Source organism: Pteropus vampyrus, unplaced genomic scaffold, assembly GCF_000151845.1.
Source record: "Pteropus vampyrus isolate Shadow unplaced genomic scaffold, Pvam_2.0 Scaffold289, whole genome shotgun sequence".
Lineage (NCBI taxonomy): Eukaryota > Metazoa > Chordata > Mammalia > Chiroptera > Pteropodidae > Pteropus > Pteropus vampyrus.
In genome coordinates, this window is record NW_011889070.1 from 190,596 (window position 1) to 202,701 (window position 12,106).

A 12,106-nucleotide genomic window follows, 5' to 3' on the forward strand; every position below is an offset into this window, starting at 1 on the left:
CGGCCGCGCCCTCATCTACCCGCCTCCCTCTGCCCCGCACTCCGCCCGCCTTCCTGACCACAGGGAGCCCGGGCCGGGGGCCGAGTCTCGGAACTGGCGGGGAGCAGGGGATATCCCCGTTTCCGCCCGGAGACCTCGCCCCCAGCCTTAGTTTCCCCATCTGCCCCAATGGGGCAGGAATGAGCTCAAAGGTCTCTAGCCTGACAGCCCAGGCGTAGGCCACAAAGGTAAAAACGAGGACTCCAGCCCTTTTTCTGTAATTCGAAAGGCTCGGCTCGTCGACACGTTTAGACTCTTCTTTGGGTGGCAGTTCCTCGGGTGTATACATAACTAAAGTTTCGTCCGTCTGTAACTTAAGGTGGATTCGCGCTGTGTACATCAGATCCCCCCCTCCCGATAAAAATGTCAGAAACAAAACAAACAAGTTTTCCTCCGTGCACGCCGAACCTGGTGGAGTTTCCTCGTGTGGGCCGGACCCATCCCAAGCCCCTGGGTCCCTGGGTTTATTTGAGATTGGACAAGAGCTCCATTGCCGAAATGCACACGTCTTTACGATGGGAGCAGGGTCGGTGCCAGGCCGGCCCGCCCAGGCCAGGTGGACCCACGCCCCAGGCTTCCAGGTGATGAGAGAGGCTCTGGGAGGTGAAGTGACTTGCTCTGAGTCACAACCAATATGTAGGAGAGGAGATGTCAAAGCCCGGGGTCCTGGGAAACACTTTGCTGGAGAAGCCCAAACCTTCCTCAGCCTCCCCACGGCATCCAGGATGTCTTGCAGACCCTGCCGAGGCTCTAGGGCAGGGCTCAGGCTGGGGAAGACCTTTGCCTCTTCAGGTTCCAGGGGAGAGAAGGTCAGGCAAGGTGAGGGTCTACAGATGGTCCCTTGGAGCCATCGTCCTGGCTGCATCTGTCCCCGAGCCCCAGTGTGGGAACCCGGCTTACAGGCTTCTATTTCGCTTCCAAGGCTTCGCCCCGGTCCTGCTGTCTGGGTCTCACCCTCTTGGACATCCTGAGCCCTCTGCCCATCAGGATGATCCACCTCACATCCCCCGAGGCCAAGAGCCTCTCCACCTGCTCTTGACCTTGCAGAAGCTGGTCCTGGCCAGCCACGCTGTCAAGGCTGCTAGACCAAATGCCCAGGACCCCGATGACACTCCTTGGGCCTCCTACTGATCAGAGAAGTCCCCCGTGGCAGCATGGCAGGAACCTGGGCCCTCCCTGGGGACCTGGCTCTGAAAGAAGGGCCCAGGACTCGCCTCTCCGTTCCCCACGCCCATGGGTCCTGCTTGTCCACTCGTGCAGTGGACTGAAACTCCCCGCAGCCGGAGAAGTCTGAGGAGCAATGTGACAGACACTTGAACTTGGGCATCTTGGCCTCTGGCCCACCACTCCTCAGGCTCAGTGCAGGGGCCCCTCCCTCGGACCTCTTGGGAAGCAGGGGTGCCTTAGGAAGGGACTCAGGTGACCCTGACTGTGCCCACAACCACTGGCCACCATTCCTTCCCTTCCCAGGCTCTTGGAGTTTCAATACCATTGAGGTTGGGCCCCCAGCAGCTGCTGAGTGCCCGGAGTGGAGTCACTTAATCTCCCCAACCAGGGTCTCCTCATCTGTCAAGGGGGACAAAAATAGGACCTGCTGCCCCGACTGAGGGAGGCAAAGGGGTGCGTGTGAGAGGCCAGGCACATGGCCCCCCCTTGGCCATGGCTCACAGCTCTGCCTTGATCTCTCACTCACCGGGCTTGTTTACTGGCTTCTGGCTTCCAGAGTGGCAGCCCCATGTGAGCCAGGCTTTGTGTCCCCAGGGCCTACAACGGATTTGGCACCCCCTAGGTGCTCAAGCTACTTCCTGAATGGGTCGGTTTTCTCTGCAGTGCACCTGTCCCACCTTCCAGCCTCCAGCTGCAAACCTCAGTGCAGCCAGACCTCTGCCGGCTAAAGCAGCTGCTCTGTTCATCCCCAGAAGACACCCTGCAGGAGGCCTTAAAGCTTGCACTTGGCCTTAAACCCATGCTCAGGCCAGAACAGGGCCTGGGGCCTCAGCTGCCTCCCCCTCCCTGGTGAAGTCTTCATCCACCATGCCCCTGAAAGCACAGAGCAGTTATGTTACTGCATTATAGTTTATAGTCTCTGAAAAGTTTACTTATCCTGAGTCCTTCCCCAGGAGACTGATCAGCTCTCAGAACAGCTAAAGAAAAAAAAGAAGTGTTTCTGTCTCCACCACACAAAGACAGGCCACAGAGACCTCTAGAGGGTAGGAAGCAGAGGTTTCTAATTATACAATCATTTACTGACCACTTACTGTGTGCTGGGCACTGTGTCAAGAGCTTTACATACATAATTTCGCCCGAATCCCCAAACAACTCTGTGAGGTGGGGATTATCATACCTTCTTTACAGATGAATATGGAGGCACGGTACGGTTAAATTGCTAGCATGAACCATGCTTTGGACACAGATGGGGTTCACATTTCACCTGCAAAGTACATTCCAGGAGTCCGCGTTTTGGTAGGGGAGATGGGCATATTTGAAGAGGCAACCGCCCACATCCGAGTTCATTAACTGATTTTCTCAGGTGTGGGGAGCCCCGGAGAGGGGATGGAACTTGGCGATGAGCCTTCTCACTTCCTCGTTTTCCTGCCCCCAGAGTAGATCACGCACACAGGAGTGATAGCAAAGTCCTTAAATGCACGGAGCGGAAAGGTCTCAAGTGTGAACAGAGAGGGTGGGCCACGCCGCAGCCGCGTGAATGTGGTCTCAGAGGCGAGAAGACAGGCGGTGGCCTGCCAGAGCCCCAGCCTACTCGTCTGTAAAATGGGGGTGATAAACACCTGCCTTGGCGGATCATTGTGGGGAGAGAGGAGGTGAAAGCTGTCATTCGTTAGATCGCGTGTGCATGCTTTCCTTCGTTCACTTCAGGGGTACGGACGGGAGGGGCGGTGGCCTGCACTCCCAGTCCCTGGCGCCGCAGATACGACAGGGAGCAAGACAAAGTACCAGGCGTCATGGGGCCGACATGCTACTGGGGACACACAGACTGTCATAAATAAACTATGCAGCATGCCCGATGATGCTCAGTGCTATGGAAGAAAATCAAGCCAGGGAAGAAGCTGGGGAGCTCGGCTTTGTGGTCACAGCAGCTAAATATAGGAACTAGGATTGCGAGTGATTTCGGTTTATTTTTTATTCTTAATCTTTTTTTTTCTCCCATGGCAAACACATATCACTATGTGATGAAAAACTTGAGTTTTGATTGGAGAAACTCCTCGGATCCCTGCTCAAGTTTTAGGTGCTCCTGTCACTCCTGAGATGCTGATGGTTTAAAAGATGACGATGCCAGCCCCTCCCGGCTTTGCTACCCCCAGGAAAGCTTTCTCCACTGATGGCCTGTGACAACATGGCCCTGTCTGCATCCCCTCCCCATGCTCCCTGCTTCTGGGATGAAACCCCAAGACTATAAAATAAATGTTTAATATGACTGAAGACATAAAATAAAATTTTAAGAAAGACCAACGAAAAATCTGGAAGTTTAAAAAAATCCTAGAACTTCTAGAAATAAAAAATATAGGCTACACAGAAATTTAAAATTCAGAGGAAGAAATAAATAGTGGCTTAGACAAAGCTGAGGAGAAAATTAGTTCCCCAAAAGATAGATCTGAGAAAATCAATCAGATGAAGCTCAGAGAAAGAGATGGAAAATATCTAAATTGGAAAATTCAGTTAAGAAACGAGAGAGAGGTATTACACCATCCTTGTAATAGGAACTAATAGAATTAAGTAGAGGGGGAGAAGAAATTTTGTGACAGATAATAGGTGAAACTTTAACAAAGTAGATGGAAGAAACGAATCCTTGGACCCAGGAAACACAAGTCACAAGTATAAATACAAGACACTCCAAACCTAAATGTCTCAGAAAAAAATGGAAAAAAACAAAAACAAAAAAAAATCTACCAAAGACAAAAAGATCTGCAAAGCAATTGGCTGAGGTGAAGTCAGCAAAAAAACAGCTGATTAAAGAACTCCAAGGGCCCGTAACTCCACAGAAACAGCAAGTAAACTGGCAAAACCTGTCAGAGTAAATTTGATCTGAACTCTAGAAACTAGTCAAAGGTTTACAGAAACCAGGAAAACTGACCGCTCAGTGGACCGCTAACCTAATCAAACAGACACTTGAATGGCCACACACGACAGAGAATCCTGGCTTTATAAAATTAGCTCAGAAAAGCCACTAAATACACAACAGCAACCACACATAGATGCGGCATCGACAAAGCCTGGGGAGGTGGGGATAATCTGATTTCCGGAGGCGCTATATTATAATATTCACGATGTCCAGTTTTCATTAAAAAGAGGCATGCAAACAAACAAAAAAAAAGTTGAGACATGCAAAGAAACAAGAAAGTATGGCCCATATACAGAAAAATTTAAAAAAAAAAGAACTTAGTAGATTCTAAGCCCAAACATTGGACTTACTAAACAAAGACTTTAAGTCAACTTTTTAAAATATGCTCTCAAGAGCTAAAGAAAACCATGGACAAAGAACTAAAGGAGCCAAGAGCGTGATACCTCACCGCACAGAGACAAAACTGACGAAAAAGAAACCAAATAGAAATTATGGAGTTGAAAAGAACAATACCTAAAATAAAAAATTCACTAGAGGGGTTCCACAGCACATTTGAGCAAGCCTAAGAAACCATCAGAGAACTTAAAAAATCAGTCAATTGAGATTGTCCAGTTGGCGGAATGGTGGAAACAATTGAGCACGGCGTAGGAGACCTTCGGGACACTATTAAGCATACTGAGATATGCGCAATGGGAGTCGCAGACGAGGAGGAGAGAGAGAATGGGGAAGAAAGACTATTTTAGGAAATAAAGGCCCAACATTTCCCAAATTCGATTAAAGACATTAATCTACATACCCAAGAACTCCAAAACTTTACCCAAAGTCGGAGAAACTCAAAGAGAGCTCTACGTTATAATCAAAACATTGAAAGATGAAGACCAGGGAGGATCCTGAAAGCAGGGAGAAGCGACCCATCACTTACAGGGCTCCTCAGTAAGATCTGCGGCTCGTTGTCAGAAACCGTGGAGGCCAGAAAGCAGCAGGATGACATAGTCAGAATGCCGAAAGAGTAAAAAAAAAGCCCTGTCAACCAAGAATTCCGTACAAAGCAAAACTATCCTCGGTAAAGAGGGAGATACTAAGACAGCCCCAGATAAACAAAAACTGTGTTGCTGGTCGACCTGCCCTTTAAGAAATGCTAACCAGAGTCCTTCACGTTGAAATGAATAGACATCAGATAGCAACTTAAATCCACGTGACGAAATAAAGAACGGTAAAAATAACCACATAGGTAAATATAAAAGTCAGCGCTAATATATTTTTGGTTGGCGACATCTCTTCCCTGCCCCTCGTATGACTTCAAAGATAACAGCATAAAATGATAATTATAAATCTATGTCAATGGATATACAACTTATAAAGATTTAATCTGTAACAAAAAATAACTGTGAGGAAAGGATGGCCCCATGTAGGAGCAAAGGTTTTTGTATACTATTAAAACAAGTCTAAGGTAATTTACTATAAATTAAGGTGTTAATTCTAATCTCTAGGGCAACTAATAAGAAAATTACATACTTATAGCAAAGGAAGAAAATGGTACAGTGAAATGGTACAAGTGCTTCTGCGTAAGTAATTACATGAAATGTCAAATGGATTAAATTAATTATAAGGCAGTAATCGACAGAACATATAAACAAATAAACAAACAGACAAAAACCAGGATCTAATTATATGTAGTCTACAAGACACTCACTTTAGCACAAAATAAACAAAGAACACAAAAAGATATTAAACGGTAACCCAAAGAGAGGGCATGTCTATACTAGTATCACACGAAATAGACTTTAAGACAAAAATTGTTATACGAGACCGACACAGTCTATAATGATAAAGGGCTCGATACATCAAGAACATACAATAATAATAAACATGTACGCACAAAACAACAGAGCCCCGAAACGAATGATGCAAAATCGAACAGAATCGGAGGGAGAAATAAGTTCAGTTGTAATAGTTGGAGACTTCAATACCTCACTTGCAATAACTAGACAGAAGGTCAGCGAGGCAGTAGATGACCTGAGTAGCACATTAAAGCAACTGGACCTAAGCGATGTGTGCAGATCGCTCCAGCCAACAGTGGCAGGATTCAAATTCTTCTCAAGCGCACAGGGAACATCCTCTTGGACAGACTACGTGTTAGGCCACAAAACAAGCCTCAATAACTTTAAAAGATTAAAATCCTACAACGTATCTCTTCTGACCACAACAGAGTGAAGGAAGAAGTCAATAACAGAAAGAGAATTTGAAAATTAGACAACATGCTTTTAAACAACCGATGGGTCCAAGAAGACATCGTCAGGGAAATTGGAAAAATACAAGACGAATGCAAAGAAAATCCAAACATACCAAAACTTGGGCGCAGGGAGGCGGTGCTCAGAAAGTCACAGTCGCAAACAACTATTAAGAAAGAGGGAATATCTCAGGTCAACAACCTAAACTTCCACCTAAAGGAACTAGGAAAGGGGCAAACTAAACTCAAAGCGAGCAACAGGGAGGAAACAATCAGGATTAGGACGGAGATAAATAAAACAAAAATGTGAGAAAACAATAGACCCAACTAAACTAAAAGTTCTTTTTTTGGAGAGGAGGGAAAAAGCAATAAAACTGATAAGTCTTTAGCTAGATCGACCTAGAGAGAAAGAGAGAGAAGGCTCATATTACCAGGATCAGGAATGAACGTGGGGTGTTGCTATCGACCTCACAGAAGCAGAAAGGCCTGTAGGAGAACACGGGGGAGAACCGTGTGCCGACACATTAGATCATCTAGGTGAAACGGGCACATTCCTAGCAACCTACAAACTACCAAACCTTGACGGGAAGAGACGTAAATCCGAATAAACCTGTAGTGAGCAAGGAGATTGAATCAGTAATCACAAACTTCCATCGACGTTCAGCCCAGTCACCCAATGGCTTCACTGGTGAATTCTATCAAGTCTTTCAAAGGAGAATTAACAGCATTCCTTCCTCATCACTCCCCCAAATGGAGAACTGTTTCCTTATTTATGCGATCGTTGTTACCCTCATACCAAAGCCCACGAAGAGGTCCCGAGAAAGACACCCCTGCATCCTATTTCCCATCCCCCGGGTGCCCTGTGACAGCGACGTCCCCTCTGGAGCCTTCGCTGCTTCAGATTCTCGCTTCCTCGCGTCCCGCGCAGCGCTCTGCTTTACGGAAATTGCGTCACCGTCCTCCATCACCGGCTCCTCCCTCCTCCACGTGCCGCCAGTGACCTTCCACCGCACGCTGTCCGCAGCTCCCTCGCTGCGCGGTGGCTGCAGACCGTTCCCGTATCCGACGTGCCCCTCGGGATGGACGTTCGGGCTGTCTGGTGACTGTATCCGTACGCGTCACGCAGCCACGGGCCTCGGGCAGCTCCAGCGTCTGCAGCCGTCGCTGAAGGGCTCCCGGCGGGAAATCCTGCAGGGCCTGGGTTCTGAATGGGTGCTGAGGTCCGACCCGCCGTCCATTCGGTTTCAGAAACCACTGCTTCTGTTATTCACTTGGCCTCCTTGCTTTCCTAGTCCCTGGCCCTTTGGGACCACTCACGTCCCGCCTCTTTTGCCCCAGATACGATGGAGCGGGCCCCACTTTCCAGCCTGCCCCCGCTGCCCCAAACAGGCCCGCAGTGGGGCGCGCCTGCCCCCTCTACCTGCGCCCTCTGCCTGTGGGCTCCAGGCTCAGGCCCAGGGGCTGGGCCTGGCGGGCCAGCGCTCCAGCCTCGCATTCTGTCCCCCAAGGTCAGGCTCCCACGGGAAGGCAGCTGGCCAAGCTCAGGCCACTGGAGAGTCTGGGAGAAGCCTGTTCCACCTTATCTGCAAATGTTGGCCCTCAGCTGCTCTGAGCGGGGGAGGGGGAGAATTTAAAGATGGAAGATGGAGGGAGGGGAAAGGCAGAGGAGGGGAGCCAGGGATGGAGGGAGCACCCCAGCAGCTGGCTGAGCCAGGCCCGGGGCCTCTGGTCACTGGTTCCCCTGGGTCAGCTTTTCTATTTCGGGCCGGTTGCTCCTCAGTTAGGGAGTTCGCAGTGGACCGTGGGAACCCAGCCAGGAGGGGCTGGTCTGCCTCCCTCCCTGGCCCTTCTGCAGCCCCGTGGGCTCCCCCCGGTGCCAGGTGAGGGATGCCCCCCAGGCCGACACGCTCCCTCGTGTCCCCAAAATGAACGTTCCCCCCTCTCGAGCCAGTTGGGGTGCTCTCTGATCCTATCTCACAGAAACAATTCAGTCCTAAAAGCCCGAAAGTGACCCCAATGCGCAGCAAGGACCCGCGGACAGCTGTGGGGGGGGGGATGGAGCGTGCTGCGTGGGGGGACGTGGGGCCCCCCGGAGAAGCCGTCAGCGGAGAGGCTGGCTGTGATCAGTTCCTGCATGTGGGAATGTGGAAACGGTGTCTGCCAACAGACGAGGGCCCTGTGGCTGGAGGGACACGCGGGGGGACACGCGGGGGGACAGCAGGGAAGCCCCAGCTCGGTCCCACTCGTGTGGCCTTGGGCAGGTCACCGAGGCCCTCTGAGCCTCTGCTTTCCTCATCTGCACAACTCAGAATAGCTTAGAGCCACGTTTGGGATTTCAGGTGACTGCCTTCAAAGCCCTGTAGCAAGTGAAAGGCACACAGTAGGTGCTCAGGAAGGACAGCTGCAGTGGTTTTGAATAACAAGCACGAACGGAAGTGGTCTGACTGACAGGGCGGCACAGGTGGAACACCAGCAGCCAGATTTATATGCCTTAAAAATGCCCCCGTGAACCACTGTTACACAACCCCCTCCACCTCCCCGTCCCTCGAAAATCTAAAGCCTTTGGAAAAAAAAAAACCTTTGGCCTTTTGGGCCTCTGATTTCCACCTGCCAGTCACAGGAGCTGTTTCCTCCTCCCTGGTTGGGATTGTCCCTAAGCAGGGGGATAAGTCCAGGCCGGCAGGCGGGGCGGCGAAGGGATTTGCAGACCGGAACAGGTGGGGCCCAGCTTGGGAGGTAGGAGTTGCATTCCAGGGATTCCTGCTGGGAGACCGGCCCCGACCGGCCCCAGGCCTGACTGTCGCCCGGAGGGGGCCGTCCCTGAGACTCCCAGGCCTGGAGTCCGGTGGAGGCTGAGGGCAGGCGGATTGAGTTGTGGGGACTGAGAAGCAAGTTAGGGTAGTTTTAAATCCAACAGGAAATGGAAGTGAACATTCCAGGATTCATTCATTGGGAGGGTCTTTATTAAGCACCCACTGTATGCCCCTCCGGCAGGCGCTATGGCCTGGACAGGCCGTCCCTGCTCCCGTGGGCTCACGGTCGTGAGGGGGGTGGACAAACGAACAAACCCTGGTGAGGGCCAGGGTGCTGGCAGGGATGGCAAGGGAAGAGACAGAGGCATGTGGGGCGGGAGAAATGTGTCCAGGGCCGAGCCTGGGGACCTTGAGGAAGGGACTGACTGGGAGCAGGACTGAGGGACTGCTGGGGACGAGGGCTTTCAGTTCTAAAATGGAACAGTGCCAGGTAAACTGGACCATTGGCCACCTTAGGGCGGAGCATCCTAGAGGGGTCACCTTAGAGAAAGTGGCCCCGGGACAGGGGGGGGGGTGGTGATGTAGGGAAACCAGGCCGGGGGTGCTCGCTAGCAGGCGGGTCGGGGGAAGGAAGCGAAGGGACAGGGTCAGGTCCATGGGGGAGGGATCCACACTGGGCAGAGGCCGTGGGAGGAGAAGGTTCAAATTCAGAGAATCCCGCAGCCGATGACAAGAGCTGACGCGTTCTTCCTGTCTAACCTGCTTTCCCGCACCTGGGAAGCTGAGGCCAGGGGAGACAGACAGGGATGGTGGCAAAGGTAGGACCAGAAATAGCTCTCTGGATACCGGGGCTGAGAGCGGCCACCTGACTCGGGTTAGCTGAGGGCCCAGTGTCCGTGAGGAGGCGTGGGGAAGGGAGAGCAGAGCCTGAGGAGCGGAAGATGGGGAGGTGAGTCTCCCGAATCAGCTGCCCCAGCGAAGGTACCAGAAGAAAAGGAACTTAGCACAAACCCCACTGACCTGGGCCGGTGGGAGCCTCGGGGTGTTCGGGCAGTGTCAGCAGCCCCGGAATGGTGGTCCAGTAGGGGGAGCTGTCCAGTCTGGAAATCTGGTGAGCAGCTCCCGGCAGCCCTGGGTGCTAGGCATCCCCTCTGTCCCTCCCTCGTCTTCCAAGACCCTCCCTCATCAACTGCCATCGGAATCCAAAGCTGTGGGCTCGGCCATTAAAGGGCCAGTGCTCTCCACCCAGCTGCTGCCCACTGTGGGGAGCACCACAGCGTTTCTGCCACGTGGGCTGTTCCTCTGCCGCCTCCTGGCACGCCCTCTTGAGTTTGGCGGTCCACTGTCTCTGACGAAATACTTATCATCGGGTGAGTAAGTATGGCTTTTCGAAAGCTTCAAGTTCTATAAGAAGGTAACAGTCTTAAATTAAGCCGTGCTACCACCATAGACCCTAACTGTTCCTGTTGACACAAGCCGCCCTCATTTTTCAAGACCCTCAGCAATTTTCACTTACTAACTCATCCCTCCATCATCCGTCCACCCGTCATCCATGCATCCTCCCACCATCCACACATGTGCATGCATCCATCCACCCACCCACCTCTTATCCATCCATCCATCCATGCATCCATCCATCCATCCATCCATCCACCCACCCAGCACTTATCCATCCATCCATCCACCCACCCACTTATTCATCCATCCATGCATCCATGCATCCATGCATCCATCTATCCATCCATCCATCCACCCACCCAGCACTTATCCAGCCATCCATCCATCCATCCACCCACCCACCCACCCAGCACTTATCCAGCCATCCATCCATCTATCCACCCACCCACCACTTATTCATCCATCCATCCATCCATCCATCCATCCATCCATCCATCCATCCATCTGATAAACGCCACTGAGTGTGTACCATGCAATCCGGTGGTTGGGAGTGCAGGCCTCTGCCTTGAGCCAGTACTGACTTCCGCAGTTGTGCCTACTGCCTGTGGCTTCTCAACCTCTCCCAGCCTCTGTTTCTTCATTACGAAAAGGAAGAAAGGCACCACTTCGCAGGCTGGTCGTGAATAACAAACTTACTGGACAACTGAACACAGAGGTGCACCTCTTCCACTTCTCCTCCTCGGCCGCCTGCCAAGAGCACTGTGATGAGGAGCCCAACCCAGCTCAACCAGGAGACACAGGGAGAAGATGCAGGCCAGGAAAATGGAGCCAGGAAGACAGTTTGGGGATCAGAGGAAGAAGGACTGTCGGCTGGGCTGGGGGAGGGGTGCCCTACAGAGGAGAGCCTGGAGGACGGACCTGGTTGAGCAGAGAGGGTGCCCAGGGTGGCTCACGTTGTCTGGTTGATGGAACAGCCTTGGGAAATGTGCTTATAAAAATCGTTCACGGAAACAGTTTCGTTTACCAATTAGCTCCCCTTGGCCAAAACGCAATCGATGTTTTTTAAAAAATCTCCAACATGTTTTTCTTTTCTCTGTAGTTTTTATTCTCTCTTCCATCTGTGATTTTTCTGAGCCTGAGGACATTTTGGGAGCGATATAAAAGGATTTAAAACTTAGACAAGTTTTAAAGTTTTTGTTAAATTGCTTTACTTGCTGTGTTATTGGTTTCAGGGTTCTAGCTATGGCTGCAGGGGTGGATTGCATACACAATCAACAAAAGTTAGAACGTTTTCTCATTTTCTCTGAAAGTTTCTAATCTCCTGTGTCCCTTGTCAACCAACTTACCTGGCTGAGTTCTGAGTTCTGGGTCAGGGGCTCCTGCTCCACCTGGAGGGCTGGAGCTCTGGAAGTACTTTTCATTTGCGGCTGGGACCTGGGGCGCGCAGGTTGGGGGTGGCGCTAGGCTAGAGGGAAAGGCTGGTCCCGTAAACCCAGCTGGCAAAGTTGGGATTTGGACCGCGGGCAATGGGAAGCCAGCTCTGAGTCTTAAACTAGGGCTGGGTTTCAGAAGTTCTGACTGTGCCTCAGAGAGGTTTGAAAAGGCCCA

General features: G+C 51.4%; 1 long non-coding RNA gene across 1 annotated transcript; it reads left to right on the forward strand.

Moving 5' to 3' along the window:
* Window positions 1-9,878: 9,878 nt before the first annotated feature.
* Window positions 9,879-11,675, forward strand: LOC111729922. The gene is made up of 2 exons (XR_002776457.1): window positions 9,879-10,470; window positions 11,149-11,675. It is a non-coding gene; the product is annotated as an uncharacterized LOC111729922 (long non-coding RNA).
* The last annotated feature ends 431 nt before the right edge of the window (window positions 11,676-12,106 follow it).